The sequence below is a fragment of the Hemiscyllium ocellatum genome, assembly GCF_020745735.1.
Source record: "Hemiscyllium ocellatum isolate sHemOce1 chromosome 15 unlocalized genomic scaffold, sHemOce1.pat.X.cur. SUPER_15_unloc_18, whole genome shotgun sequence".
Taxonomy (NCBI): domain Eukaryota; kingdom Metazoa; phylum Chordata; class Chondrichthyes; order Orectolobiformes; family Hemiscylliidae; genus Hemiscyllium; species Hemiscyllium ocellatum.
This window is the reverse complement of record NW_026867454.1, coordinates 98192-113491: the sequence shown is the minus strand read 5'-3', so window position 1 is coordinate 113491 and position 15300 is coordinate 98192.

The following is a 15300-nucleotide window of genomic DNA, read 5'->3' as shown; positions in this document are numbered from 1 at the left end:
GTCAGGGCTGATCTTTTCATGGTCTCAGCTCCACCTTCCTGCTGTCTCACCATCACCCTTAATTCCTTTCTTGTTCACAAATCTACCTTTTGCCTTAAAGACATTCAAGCTGAAAGCCCAACTGCTTCACTCAGCAGGGAATTCCACAGAATCACAACCCTTTAGCTGAAGAAGTTCCTCCTGAATTCAGTCCTAAATCTGCTCCCCCTTATTTTGATGCTATGCCCTCTAGTTTCACCCATCCCCAGTGGAAATAACCTCCCTGCTTCTATCTTATCTATTCTTCTCATAATTTTATTTTTCCGTTCCAACCTCCCATTCTTCTAAATTCCAAAGAGTATAGTCCCAGTCAACTCAATCTCTCCACATACACCAACCCTCTCAACTCCTGACTCAAACTATTGACCCTCCTCTGCACCCCCTCCAGTGTCAGTACATCCTTCCTGAAGTATGGAGACCAAACCTGTACACAGTACTCCCGATGTGGCCTCCCCAGTACCCTGTCCAGCTGCAGCATAACCATCCCTCTAGCAATGAAGGACAATATTCCCTTCATTGCCTTAATTACCTGCTGCCCCTGCAAACCAACTTCCTGTGATCAATGCACAAGGACACCCAGCTCCCTCTGCACAGCAGCATGCTGCAAGTTTTCAATATTTTAATCATCCAGTTTGCTGTTAGTCTGACCAAAATGAATGGCCTCACGTTCCTCAACATTATACCCCATCTGCCAGACCCTTACCCACTCACTTAACCTTTCTGTATCCCTGTGCAGACTGACAGTGGTCTCCACACACATTGCTCTACCTCATATTAATGTCAAATGTGAACTCTGTCATCGTACACTTGGTCCTCAACTCCAAAACATTTGTGTAAATGGTAAACAGTTGTAGTGCCAACACTAACGCAAACACACATTTATCCCCATTCTTTATTTTTGTTCATTAACCAATCCTCTATCCATGCTAATGCAATACCCATAATGCTGTGCAGCCTTTACCTTATACAGCAGCCTTTTGTTTGGCAACTTGTTGAATACCTTCTGGAAATCCAGATGCACCACATCCACTTGTTCCCCCTTGTTCAGTGCGCTTTTTGTGTTCCCCCCCCACCCCGAACCCCGCCATCTCTTTTAATCCCTGGGATGCATTCCATCAGGGCCAGGAGACCCATCTACCTTTAGGCTGTTACCTTTCACAATATTAGGTCTGTACTGAGAATGATTGCTTCTCTGTCCTCATCTGCCATTGCCTCCATAGGTCTGCGACAATGAGAGTACATAGACAGTATGTTCCTGTTAACGCCAAGGCTGGTCGGTGTAGAGAATGCTGCCTGTCGGGAGGAATTGAGGGCCTGGTCAAGAAAATGAAGGAGGCATATGGCAGGTACAGACAGCTGGGTTTGTGTGACTCCCTAGAGGGGTATAAGGGCAGTAGGAGTAGACTGGAGGTAAACCCGGAGGGCAAAAAGGGGGCATGAGATAGGTTTAGGAAATAGGTTTGAGGAGAATCCAAAGCAATTCTACAAATACACTTAGGACAAACGAGTAACCAGGCAGAGAATAGGTACCTGCAAAAATCATCAGTGCTGTCTGTGGAACCTCAGGAGGTGGGAGAGATTCTACATGAGATTCTTTCACTGAAAGAGGATGTGGCAGCTTTTATGTTTGGAGAAATAAGTAGTGATAACTTGACAAGTAAAAAGTGAGGTCTGCAGATGCTGGAGATCAGAGCTGAAAATGTGTTGCTGGTTAAAGCACAGCAGGTTAGGCAGCATCCAAGGAACAGGAAATTCGACCTTTCCGGCCAGAGCCCTTCATCACGTCGAATTTCCTGTTCCTTGGATGCTGCCTAACCTGCTGTGCTTTAACCAGCAACACATAACTTGACAAGTGTCCATATTAGAGCGGATGGAGTACTGGATGTCTTAAAATGCATAAAGGTGGATATATCACTGGGACGTGCTCAGGTGTAACCCAGAACTTTGTGGGAATCTAGGGAAGTGTTTGATGGACCCTTCGCTGAGATATTTGTGATATTGATAGTCACAGGTGAGGTGCTGGAAGATGAGCTCCATTATTTGAGAAAGGTGGGAAGGAAAGGCCACTTCCCACTGATTAGGGAGAGGTAGCATGGCTTTGTGCATGGAAGTCATGAACTTGAACTTCAGTAAGACAAACTTCTACATAACAGACTGGTTAGCAAGTTCGACACTGTAGAATACAGGGAGAACTAGCTATTAGGATACAGAATTGTTTAGAAGGTCATAGAGTCATAGAGATGCATAATATGGAAACAGACCCTTCAGTCCATTCCGTCCATGCCAACCACCTACCCCAGCCCAATCTAGTTCAACCTGCCAGCACCCAGCCCATATCCTTCCAAACCTCCCTATTGACATACCCATCCAGATGGATTTTCAATGTTGCAAGTGTACCAGTCTCCACCACATCTTCTGATAGCTCATTCCATACATGCTGCACCCTCTGCATGAAAATGTTGCCCCTCAGGTCTCTTTCATATCTTTCCCCTCTCACCCTAAGCCTGTGCCATCTAGTTCTGGAATTTCCCCACCCGAGAGAAAAGATTAGGTTAGATTACTTACAGTGTGGAAACAGGCCATTCAGCCCAACAAGTCCACACCGACCCTTTGAAGAACAACCCACCCCCCTACATTTACCCCTTCACCTAACACTGTGGGCAATTTAACATGGCCAATTCACCTAACCTGCATATTTTTGAACTGTGGGAGGAAACTGGAGCACCCGGAGGAAACCCACGCAGACAGAGGGAGAATGTGCAAACTCCACACAGACAATTGCCTGAGGCAGGAATTGAACCCGGATCACTGGCACTGTGAAAGGGGGGGTGGGGGGGGTGGGAGGGGACTCAGTGAGTGTGAAGGGACAGGGAGAGACAGCAGAGACTGGGAGAGAGGTGGAGTTAGTGTGGATTGGAAGGGTTGATAAACACTGTTTCAGTCTGCTAGACCGGGAATAGGTACTCCGGGTAAATTAAAACCAAAAGAACTGCGGATGCTGTAAATCACACCCAACAACCAGAAGGTACTGGAAAAACTCAGCAAATCTGACAGCATCTGTGAGGAGAAATCAGTTCACATTTTGGATCCGGTGACCCTACCTGATGTTAATGAGAAAAAAATGTCGGTTTATATGTAGAAGGTAGGGGTTAGAGAGTAAATGATAGGTGGGGATAAATTCCAAAGAGAGAGATAGGAGCAGTTGGACAAAGGAGTGGTTAACAATCTGGCTGGGGGAGGGTGAATAGCTGTTTATGGCGACTGTTAGTGGCTAACCATAGGTACTGTGTAATGGCAGGCTATGTAATAATACCTCTGGGACACCCGGACCAACCAACCCAACCACCCCGTGGCTCAACACTTCAACTCCCCCTCCCAATCCACCAGGGACGTGCAGGTGCTTGGACTCCTTCATCGCCAGACCATAGCAACACGACGGTTGGAGGAAGAGCGCCTCATCTTCCGCCTAGGAACCCTCCAACCTCAAGGGCTGAACTCATATTTCTCCAGTTTCCTCATTTCCCCTCCCCCCACCTTGTCTCAGTCCTAACCCTCGAACTCAGCACCACCTTCCTAACCTGCAATCTTCTTCCTGACCTCTCTGCCCCCACCTTCACTCCGGCCTATCACCCTCACCTTGACCTCATTCCACCTATCGCATTTCCAACGCTCCTCCCCCAAGTCCTTCCTCCCTACCTTTTATCTTAGCCTGCTTGGCAAACCTTCCTAATTCCTGAGGAAGGGCTCATGCCCGAAACGTCAATTCTCCTGCTCCTTGGATGCTGCCTGACCTGCTGCGCTTTTCCAGCAACACATTATCAGCTCTGATCTCCAGCATCTGCAGTCCTCACTTTCTCCTACATAATAACAAGGCCTGGTATGTGGGGTAGGGGGCAAAGAAACTAGGACATGGGAGCGTTCAGGACATAAACTTATTGAATTCGATGTTGAAGCCAGAGGATTGCAGAGTCGGGAGATGAGGTGTTGTTTTTCTAGCTTGCTTTAAATTGTGGTGCTGGAAAAGCACAGCAGGTCAGGCAGCATCCAAAGAACAGGAGAATCGACGTAGTGGGCATATAAGCACTTCATCAGAAATATGGGTGGTGGGGGAAGAGAGGGCTGAGAGATAAATAGGGAGGGGTGTGCGCGGTTGGGGGAAGGGAGTTAGGAAGGCAACAGGTAGATGTAGATGGAGGGGTAGTGGTGAGGGGATATAGTGGATAATTGGAAAGGAAGATGGACAGGTGGGAAATTCAAGAGGCCAGTGCAGAGTTGGAGGGTTGAATCTGGGATAAGGTGGGTGAGGGGAGACAAGGAAACATTGATGCCGTGTGGTTGAAAGGTCCCAAGGTGGAAGATGAGGTGTTGTTCCTCCAGGCCTCGGGTGGCTCAAATTTGGGGATGGAGGACATCTGAGACTTGCATGTCCTTGACAGCGTGGTGGCGGGGGTGGGTAGCTGATGTGGTCAGCCACAGGGCGGTGGATTTGGTTGGTGCATGTGTCCCAGAAATGTTCCCTGAAATATTCCACAAGGTGGCGTCCTAACTCCCCAGTGTAGAGGAGACCACATAGAGAGCAACGGACACAATAGATGAGGTGTTTGGATGGGCAGGGAAATCTCTGTTGGATGTGGGAGGATCCTGTGGTGCCTTGGAAGGAGGTGAAGGGAAGGTGTGGGCACTTCTTGCAGTGGCAAGCGAAGGTGCTGGGAGTGGAGGATGGGTTGGTGGGGAGCCTCGATCTAATGAGAGAGTCTCAGAGAGAATGGTATCTGTGGAATGCTGAAAAGGGTGAGGAGGGAAATATCTCTCTGGTGGGGTGTGATTGTAGGTGGTGGAAATGTGGAGGATGATGTGTTGTATCTGGGTGGAAGGTAAGGACCAGGGGGATTCCATCCTTGTTGCAGTTGGAGGTGTTGGGGTTCAAGAGCAGAGATGCAGGAAGTGGAGGAGATACACTGGATGGTATTGATGACCATATGGGAGGGGAAATTGCAGTCCTTGAAATTGGAGGCCATTTGGTATGTTCTGGAGTGTTCTGCCAGCTTGCATCAAGCTTCACTGGAACACTGCAGTAAGCATGAGACAGAGATGTTGGCCAGGGAACAGGCTCGTGAGTTAAAGTGGCGAGCAACTTGAAGCTCATGGTCTTTTTTGCAGCAGAACGTAGATCATCAGCCACTATTTCCAGCACCTCCACTGAGATGCTGCCAGACACAGGTTCCTGTCCCCTCCATTAACAGCTATGCACCCTCCCAGCCAGATCATTATCCACTCCTTTGTCTTTCCAAATGTTCCTGTCTCTCTTTGGGCTCTGTCCCCACCTATTATTTACTCTTTAACCCCTACCTCCTGCAGTCCAAAGATGTGCAGGTTAGGTGAATTGGCCCAGCTAAATTTCCCAAATTCAGGGATGTGCATTAGTCCGGGGAAATGGGTCTGTGTGGGATAAACTTCAGAGGGTGGGTGTGGAATTGATGGGCCGAAGGGCCAGTTTCCACACTGTAGGGATTCTAATTTCCCAGCTGTCATTGGTTCTGAGGAAGGGTCACTGGACCCTTGGTGTTTGCAGGAGGAGGAAACGGAAAAGGGGAGCATGGCAGCAGAAACCGGGTGAAACGTGGACTGGGAGGGTTTAGCTCCACCCTGGGAGTAACTAGATGAATCTAGGGAGATGTTGTGACAGGAGCCCTCAGACTGTGCTGTGCTCCTCTTGTACAATGTGGGAAATAAGGGGCACTTCCAGTCTCCCTGACGGCTCTCTGTGCAGGAAGTGTTACTGGGAAACTGCTTTTCAGACCTGGAGCTGTGAGTGGACTCACTGGAGCATCTGCAATCCTGAGAATGTTTTGGACAGCATGTTTAGTGAGTTAGTCACACTGCAGGTGAGGGTTACACAGGCAGAAAGGGAATGGGTCACCATCAGATCAAGCAAAAGGCTCAGGAAGGGAGTGCAGGAGTCCTCAGTGGTCATCCCCTTCCCAAACAGATACCGTATTCCGCTTGGGATTCTGTTATGGGGGGTTACGGGTGGGGTGGCCTCTCAGGGGAAATCAGCAACAGCCAGGGTCATGACACCACAGAGAGCTGTGCTGCACAGAATGGAAGGAAAGTGCCATGTGCTCGTGAGAGCAGGAATAAGAGGATAGATCAGCTAGATGTGTGGCTGGGCAAATGGTGAACCAGAGAAGGGTTTAGATTCTTCAGGCACTGGGACTGTTTCTGGGTTAGGTGGGACCTATACCAGCCTGACTGGTTACCCCTGGGCAGAGCTGGGAGAAATCTCCTCATGAGGGCCCATGCCAGTTTCATTGGTGAGGTTTTAACTAACCTGGCAGGGGGGTGGGAACTAAAGTGTAGGCTTCGATGGGTCAGATTCAGGTCAGGGAATGGGAGGTAGTATACCAGTGATGTAGTCAGTGGCTCGGAAAGCCAAAGGAAAGGAGGATTAAACGAGGATTGAGTCCCTCTTCATCCATCAGTCCTGCCATCCCAGGAATCAGAGTCAACAAAATCTGGAGCTGTACCGCTCTCTGTCTCTAAGTGCTTCAGCGAAATGGTGGGAATCAGCAATAAAAACAAAATGTGCTGGAGATCCTCAGCAGGTCGGGCAGCATCTGAAATGGTGACAGATGCAGGAAACATTGCAGCCTTGAAGAAGTGTTTAGATGATCACACCAGGCACTACAATATCGGTTACACGCTGAGTGCCAGAATGTGGGACTAGAATAAATAGGTGCTTGATGACCAGCTTGAATACGCTGGGGCTGGAAAGTTGACGTTTCAGGTCAGGACTATTCATGAGAACTGACAAAGGGTCCTGATCGAAAACGTTACCTTTCCTGCTCGTCTGATACTGCCTGACCTGCTGCCCTTCCCTCGATCCATATTGTATAAACTCTGATTTCCAGTTGCTCCAGTCCTTAACTATCTCCACATCCCAGGACTCAGTCTGGTGACCCTCCTTTACTCTCTCTCAATAACCAGGAGAGCCTTCCTTGGGAAAGGGGAACAAAGGTACACACAGTACTCCAGGTGTGGTCTCACCAAGGCCCTTCCAGAAAGGGATCCCTGCTCCTGTTCTCGAATCCTCTCACTAGGAAGTTCACACATCATTTACATTATCCACTGCTTCCCAATCCTGCCTGCTTCCGAAAAGAGGGAATTACAGAGAAATACAGAATAAAATGGGTCAGAGTCTCTGGTATAAAACTGTTGAACACAATGCCCCCAAATCTCCATATTGGTCATCAAGCACACATGCCTGGTGTTACCAGCTAAACACTTATTCAAGGCTGCAATGTTTCCTGCATCTGTCACATTTCAGATGCTGCCCGACCTGCTGAGGATCTCCAGCACGTTTTGTTTTTATTGTAGATTTCCACCATTTTGCTGAAGCACTTTGAGTCAGAGAGTTATATAGCATGAAACAGACCCTTCAGTCCAACTCATCCATGTCTATCAGATATCCGAAACTGATCCAGTCCCATTTGGGAGAGTTGGCCTATACCACTCTAAACACTTTCTATTCATGTATCCCTCCAGACACCTTTTAAATGTTGTAACTCTCCATGCATTCATTACTCCTCTGGCAGCTCATTCCATACACACAGCAACCTCCGAGTGAAATGTTTGTCCCTCAGGTCCCTTTTCACTCTTTCCCCTATCACCTTAAACCCAATGCCCTCTAGTTTTGAACTCCCCGACACTGGGTGGAAACAAAGTGCTTGACTCTTCACCCTGTCTCTGCTCCTCTATGAGGTAACCCCTCAGTCTCTGATGCTCCAGGGGAAAAGCCCCAACCTATACGGCCTCACCCTTTAACTCCACAGCCCTAACAATAACCTTGTAGATATTTTCCGAAACCCTTCAAGTTTAGCAAAACAGAGTCATAGAGATGCCTGGAATTCAAAGTTTGTGAGAAGATTTGTAGCTTGGGTGCTCGTTGTTGTGGTTCTGTTCCCCAAACTGGGAATTTGTGTTGCAGACATTTTGTTCCCTGTCTAGGTGACATCCTCAGTGCTTGGGAGCCTCCTGTGAAGCGCTTCTGTGATCTTTCCTCCGGCATTTATAGTGGTTTGAATCTGCCGCTTCCGGTTGTCAGTTCCAGCTGTCCATTGCAGTGGCCAGTATATTGGGTCCAGATCGATGTGCTTATTGATTGAATCTGTGGATGAGTGCTATGCCTCTAGGAATTCCCTGGCTCTTCTCTGTTTGGCTTGTCCTATAATAGTAGTGTCTGGAATGAAAACAGGCACAGAATGGAAGCCCACACAAACACACACAGGGAGAATGTGCAATCACCAGACAGAGAGTGGAATCGAATCTGGGTCCTCTTGTTGATCAGTGCACTGACCAATACAGGTCAGCGTCCCAAATGCAACCTTCAGCACCTGATCTCCCTGAAACTCCACTTCCAAGGAACTATGCAATTGTTCTGAGCCCTTCAGAGGGATTGAAGGGGATGGGGAGAAAATTGCGTGGGTTTCCTCCGGGTGCTCCGGTTTCCTCCCACAGTCCAAAGATGTGCGGGTCAGGTGAATTGGCCATGCTAAATTGCCCGTAGTGTTAGGTAAGGGGTAATGTAGGGGTATGGGTGGGTTTCGCTTCGGCGGGTCGGTGTGGACTTGTTGGGCCGAAGGGCCTGTTTCCACACTGTAAGTCTAAAAAAAAACACGGTTGAGTTGTAGATGTATAAAATAACTGTCTTCCCCCCTCCTACTCTTTCCCTCCCCCGCCCCCAACCCCAACATTGCAGGGAAAGGACCTTGTCTATTAACCCTATACCTGCCCTTCCTGATTTTATAAACCTCCTAAAAGGTCACCCCTCAGCCTCTGACGCTCCAGGGAAAACAGTCTATTCAACCTCTCCCTATATCTCAAATACTCCAATCCTGGTAACATCCATGTAATCGTTTTCTGACGCCTTTCAAGTTTCACAATATTGTTTTGATAGGAAGGAGAGCAAAATTGCACGGAATATTCCAAATGTGGTCTAACTAATGTCCTTTGCAGCCTCAACATGACCTCCCAACTCCTATACTCAATGCTCTGACCATTCAAGGAAAGCATACTAAAAGTCCTCTTCACTATCCTATCTACCTGTGACTCCACTTTCAAGGAGCTATGAACCTGCACTCCAAGGTCTATTTGTTCAACAATGCTCCCGAGGACCTGACCATTAAATGTATAAGACCTGCTAAGATTTGCGTTTCCAAAATGCAGCACCACACATTTTTCTAAACTAAACTCCATCTGCCACTCCTCAGCCTATTTGCCTATCAGATTAATGTCCCATTGTATTCTGAGGTCAGCTTTTTCACTGTCCACTACAACTCCAATTTTGGTGTCATGTACAAAATTACTAACACCTCCTATGTTCACATCCCAATCGCTTATATAAATGACGAGAAGGAGTGGACCCAGCACTGATCCTTGTGACACTCCAGGCCTGCAGTCTGAAAAGCAACCCTCCACCACCACCCTCTGCTTTCTACCTTTGAATCAGTTCTGTATCCAAATGGCTAGTTCTCCCTGTATTCCATGACCTTGTTAACCATCTCCCATGGGAACCTTGCCGAACGCCTTACTGAAGTCCATGTCGATCATGTCCACCGCTCTGCCCTCATCAATCCTCTTTGTTACTTCTTCCAAAAAAAATTCTAGCCACTGGAAACAACAGTACAGCACCCGAACAATTGGCCCACTATGTCTGTGCAGATCATAATGCTATTCCAAACGAATTCCATCTGCCTGTATATGATCCATATCCCTGCCAACCCTTGCCTGCTTATGTGTCTGCCCAAATGCCTCTTGAACATTGTGATTGTTTCTGCTTTCACCTTCTCCCAGGAGAGTATGTTGTAATCACTTACCACCTTCTGCACAAGAAACCTGCCTGACACAACTCCCTTTAAACTTGCCCAGATGTTGTTGGAAATGTTCAGCAGGCCATGCAGCATCTGTCAAGAAAAATCAGCTAATGTTTCGGGTCCGGTCACTCTTTCTCAGAAACGTTAACTCAACTTTCTCTTCACAGATGCTACATATATGCCAAGCTTTTCCAGAAACTTCTTTTTTTAATGGTTTACGGCATCTGCAGTTATTTTGGTTTTGGTATGCTTTCCTTTATTGGTCAGAGAGTTGAGCGTCGGGATCGGGAGGTCATATTGCAGCTGCACAGGACATTGGTTAGGCAACTTTTGGAATGTTCCATGCAACTCTGGTCTCCTTCCTAACAAAACAATATTCTCCAAATGGAAAGGGGTCAGAAAATAATTGTGAGGATGTTACCAGGGTTGGAGGATTTGAGCTCCAGGAAGAGGCTGAATAGGCTGTTTTCCCCGGAGCATCAGAGGCTGATGGGTGACCTTATAGAGATTTATAAAATCAGGAGGGGCATGGATAGGGGAAATAGACAAGGTCTTTTCCTGTGGTGGGGAGTTCAGAACTAGGGGACAAGGAGGGTGGGGAACGGGGGGTGAGGGGGGACATGGGAGTAGAGTGAGGAGATGGACAGAGAGGCTGGATGGGGCGGACAGAGAGGCTGGACGGGGCAGACAGAGGGGGTAGGGGGACAGAGGGGGGCAGGTGGTCTGAGGAGGCAGACAGCGAGGGGGGCTATGGGGAACATGGTGGGGGGGAGCAGACAGGGGGCAACAGAGTGGGAGAGGCGGGATGGAGAGTTATTTTATAGATCTATACCTCAACCCTGTTCCTGTTTTCTCCCCGTCCCCTGCAATCCCTCTGAAGGGCTCAGAACAACTGCATAGTTTCAGGGAGATCAGATGTTGAACGTGGTATTTGGGACACTGACTTTATTGGTCAGTGCACTGTTCAGTAAAGGGACTCTGGTTCGATTCCAGTCTCTGTGTGGTGTTTGCACACTCGGCCTGTGTGTGTCTGCGTAGGCTTCCTCTGAGTGCTCTGGTTTCCTCCCACAATCCAATGATGTGTGCGTTAGGTGGGTTAGCTGTGGGAAATGCACGGTTACATGGAAGCTGTTCAAAGGTTGGTAAGATCTCATGGGCTGAATGGCCTCTTTCAACGTTGTAGGGATTCTGTCACTGAGTATAGGAGTTAGGAGGTCATGTTGTAGCTGTATAGGGCATTGGTGAGGCCAACCTTAGAATACTGCATTCAATTGTATTCTTCATGATTTCAGAAAGATGTTACCAGGATAGGACTCAACCTCATAATGGCAAGTTCCTGGGAAGTGTTGACAGACAAGTAGACCTTCGAGTGTGGATTGATAGTTCCTTGAAAGTATGGTTGAAGGTAGACAGGTCAGTGAAGGTGGTGTTTGGTATGCTAGCTGTTCTTGAGCAGTGCACTGAGTATAGCAGTTGGGAGATCATGTTTTGGTTGTTCAGTTTATTGGCTCAGCCAATTTTGGAATACCATCAAATAAATGAAAGCAGAATAACTGCCTTCTTCACTAACCTATCGAACTGCGACTCTACTTTCAATGAACTCCATCTGCCACACCTCAGCCCATTCACCCATCTGATCAAGATCCAGTTGTACTCTGAGGTAATCTTTTTCACTGTCCATTACACCTCCAATTTTGGTGTCATGTACAAACTTACTAACTTATGTTCACGTCCAAATCATTGATATCAATGAGGAAAAGTAGTGGATCCAGCACCGATCCTTGTGGCACTGCACTGGTCACAGACCTCCAGCCTGAAAACCACACATCATTAGGTTGTAATCCAACAGGCTTATTTGGAAGTTCAAGCTTTCGGAGTGTGCTGTGATTTTTAGCTTTATCAGGATTATCTCTATGGTAACAGTAAAGTGCTTCAACAATTAGAGACCATATGTTCCCCATACAATAATTTCCCCGCTAGCAGTGTAAACTGCTATTCCGGCCCTGTGGATAGCTACTCATCACTTTTTCCCCCCAATCCCATCCATCCTTCAGTTGATCTTTTACGTTTTTCTAATCTCCTAGTTTCTCGCTGGTCTTTGCCAATTTGTATACCTTTTATTTCCTTAGACACCATGGCAGATTTTTCTACACTTCTTCTTTTTGACTGATATATACTTTTTCTGAACACTTTGAAAAATTGCTTTGATATTCCTCCATCAGAAAGTCTTTGCTTCCAGTCTACATTCGCCAACTTCTCCCTCATCCTATTGTAGTCTCCTTTGTTTAAACACAGGATCCTGGGATTGGATTTAATCTTCCCGCTTTCCATCTGTGTTCTAAATTCATCCAGATTTATCACAAGTCTATTGTCACATAATGGGGTGAGGTGATGTTTTCTGGGTCTTTTGGTTTTCATTATCAGAGACCTTGGCTTTGTAAGAAAGTGTAGGATAGATATTCTCAACAAATTATTCTGGATGCTGTGAATGTACTACACAGACTAAAAGTATAAATTACCATCTCCCCTGGTTTAAAATTGCAAAATCATTATCTCCTAGAAGCTTCCTCATTATCTACGTTTGAATTGCTAATCCACTTGACTATCCTGCATTTTACAAAAATCTCCTTTGGTGAAGGTGGTGAGTTTTGGATTCAGCTTTCTGGTTATTACCGTAAGAAGATAAGCACTGGGCACAGGAGAGGCAATGCAGCCCTTCGAACCAGCTCCCCCATTTAATATGATGATTATTTAATATGGTAAAACCTCGGTCTCAGCTGGATTTTCCCGCCTGCTCTCTCTCACCCTTCAACTAGTTGCAAATTAAAAATCTGTATCTCTTCATTAAGTTTGCTCATTGTCCTGGCATCCACTGCATTTTGAACAGGGAATTCCACAGATTCACAACACATTGAGATAGATACATTCTTCTTCATGAGAATAGAATAGAATCCTGACAGTGCAGAGGGAGGGTATTTGTCCATAGAGTCCACACCAACCTTATGATGAGCATCCCAATCGGACACGTCCACTCCTTGTAACTCTGCATTTCCCATGGCTAATGGCCTAACCAGCACGTGCATGGAAACTGGACAATTTTGCATGGCCAATCCACCTAACCTGCATGTCTTTGAACTGTGGGAGGAAGCTGGAGCACCCAGAGAAAATCCACGCAGACGCGGGGAGAACGTGTGTACTCCACACAGTCACCTAAGGCTGGAATCAAACCTGGGTCCCTGATGCTGTGAGGCAGCAGTGCTAACTACTCAGCTACCTCCGCTTAAAATCTGCTCCTCCTTATTAACCTCCCACCTGCAATTGGCTGATTCTATATTCCTTACATCAGAAATAGGGTTGTCTCAGTGGATGTCTCAGCAAAACCCAGTGACAGCTCACATGTCCTGTGTGTCTGAATGGGGATCCAATATCCACACTCTCCACCCCACACTCTTCGTTCATGTTCCAGAGACAGGGCTCCAGTGGCTTCCTGGGGACTACAACTCCCACAATCCCAGAGGCAGGGACCACACGTGTGTGGGGAAACCCGGCACTGTACATGTACAGAATGTGGGCGGGTTTTGGACCATGTGCTTTGGGGTAACTAGCAGAAAGTATTTCACACTGTGATTGGGTAGAAGAGGAGAGTTAAGGTTTCATCACACCCACGTGGGACCAAGTTCCATCCCCAATGCGTCATAATGCTGGGAATCGACCAATGGGAAACAAAGAAGGCTCTGACCCATTCTCCCAGACTGAAGGTTCCTCTTCTGTCCAGGATCTGTCACCTTCCTTTCTGTTTCTTTTTGTTTCATTCTGCGGTTACATTATTGCCTTGCAGCAACTGAAGGGAAAGGAAGTGAACCCAGAAAGGGTACAGAGTCTAACCAGGATGGGAAGTGGTGCTATGGATGTGTTTATCAGTAACTCCATGAGAATGGGGAGGGTGTACATTAGCGGGTAGCAGAGTGTGAATGGTGGGAGAGAGTATGTGGGCTGGAGGGTTACAGCTTTGGGGGAAGAAAGGTAAAAAAGATATTCCAGAGAAACTAGAATTCTCTGTTCTGAATTTCTAATCTGTACATATTCCTTTACACAGGGTGCTGGATGGTGAAGATTCACAGACTGAAATCTCAAATCATGTGCAGATCATGATTAATTTAACCAGCATTTGACAAACCAAAGACTGAGAGTTAATCGGCCAAAATCCTGCAACACTCTCCCTCACAGCATTGTTGGTCTATCTGCGCCAAATGGACTGCGAATTGTTCAAGACAGCAGCTCACTACCATCTTCTCAAGGGTAACAAGAGATGGGGAATAAATGCTGGCTGAGCCAGTGATGCCCATATCCTGGAAATGGTTTCCATCTCTAGTTGCTGAAACCCAGTTGATGTTCCTGCAGGATGATGAGGGATGATGAGTGTATCCTCCAGGAGGCAGCACCATCACATTACCCCTGCCTCCACCCACACAGTAACACAGCAACGTCACTGGAACAAAAGGCAGTGGAACCAAAGGAGGACTTTGATGAATTTACCTCGAAGAACTTTTAACCCATGGGAAATGTGTTACCAGCTTTGATGACCGTTATAATGCTCTGACCACTTCCATGGAGTCGGTATAAGTCAATTCTAACAATTATCAATAGATTGTATCTAAACAGGATGCCCCCACAACAGTAGGTGCTCTGACACTCATTGCCTGTAAGTTAAGTTCTTTTTCTTAAAGCCCCTCATGTGTCTGGAAATCTGGCAATACAATTGAAGATAGTTTATACAGTAACCTTACAGTTTCAGTTGCCAATTGCAATCCATGAAGCAGTCAGTAACATGCCCAAGTGAATTGAATTCTAACAACAGCTTTGCCCTGTCAGGAGAGATTGAGGAGCATGAAGCTGTCTTCTCTGGAGGACGGAAATATGAAACACTTGGAATGAACAAAATTCTTCAAGAGCCCAATAGGATAGATATAGGACGATGAGCTCCCTGGCTGATATGTCTTGAATGAAATAAGCACTAACTGTGGGATCTTTACCCAGCATCCCCTTTCGCTGCATAAATGTTTAAGATTGATTTGGTGCTCTAATTCCACTCTCTTGTTGACTCCCACTTGTAGTTGCTGTAATGTTGGTGGCCGTGCAAATTGGTAACATTTGATTCAATCTATCCTGAAACCTCTCAGTATCTGTGTCTCGCTTTTGTTCACTGAGACCCTCATTCAGTCTGACGTCTTTTCAAACGTCTTTCCTGATATTTCCCCAGAGGGCCTTAGAGGTCTCAGAATGAAATGTTCACAGAATTGTTACTGCGCAAAAGAAGGCTGATTGGCTCATCAGCTCTCCAAAGGATCCCCTCACTGAATGTCATTCTTCTACCTTTACCCCAGAAACC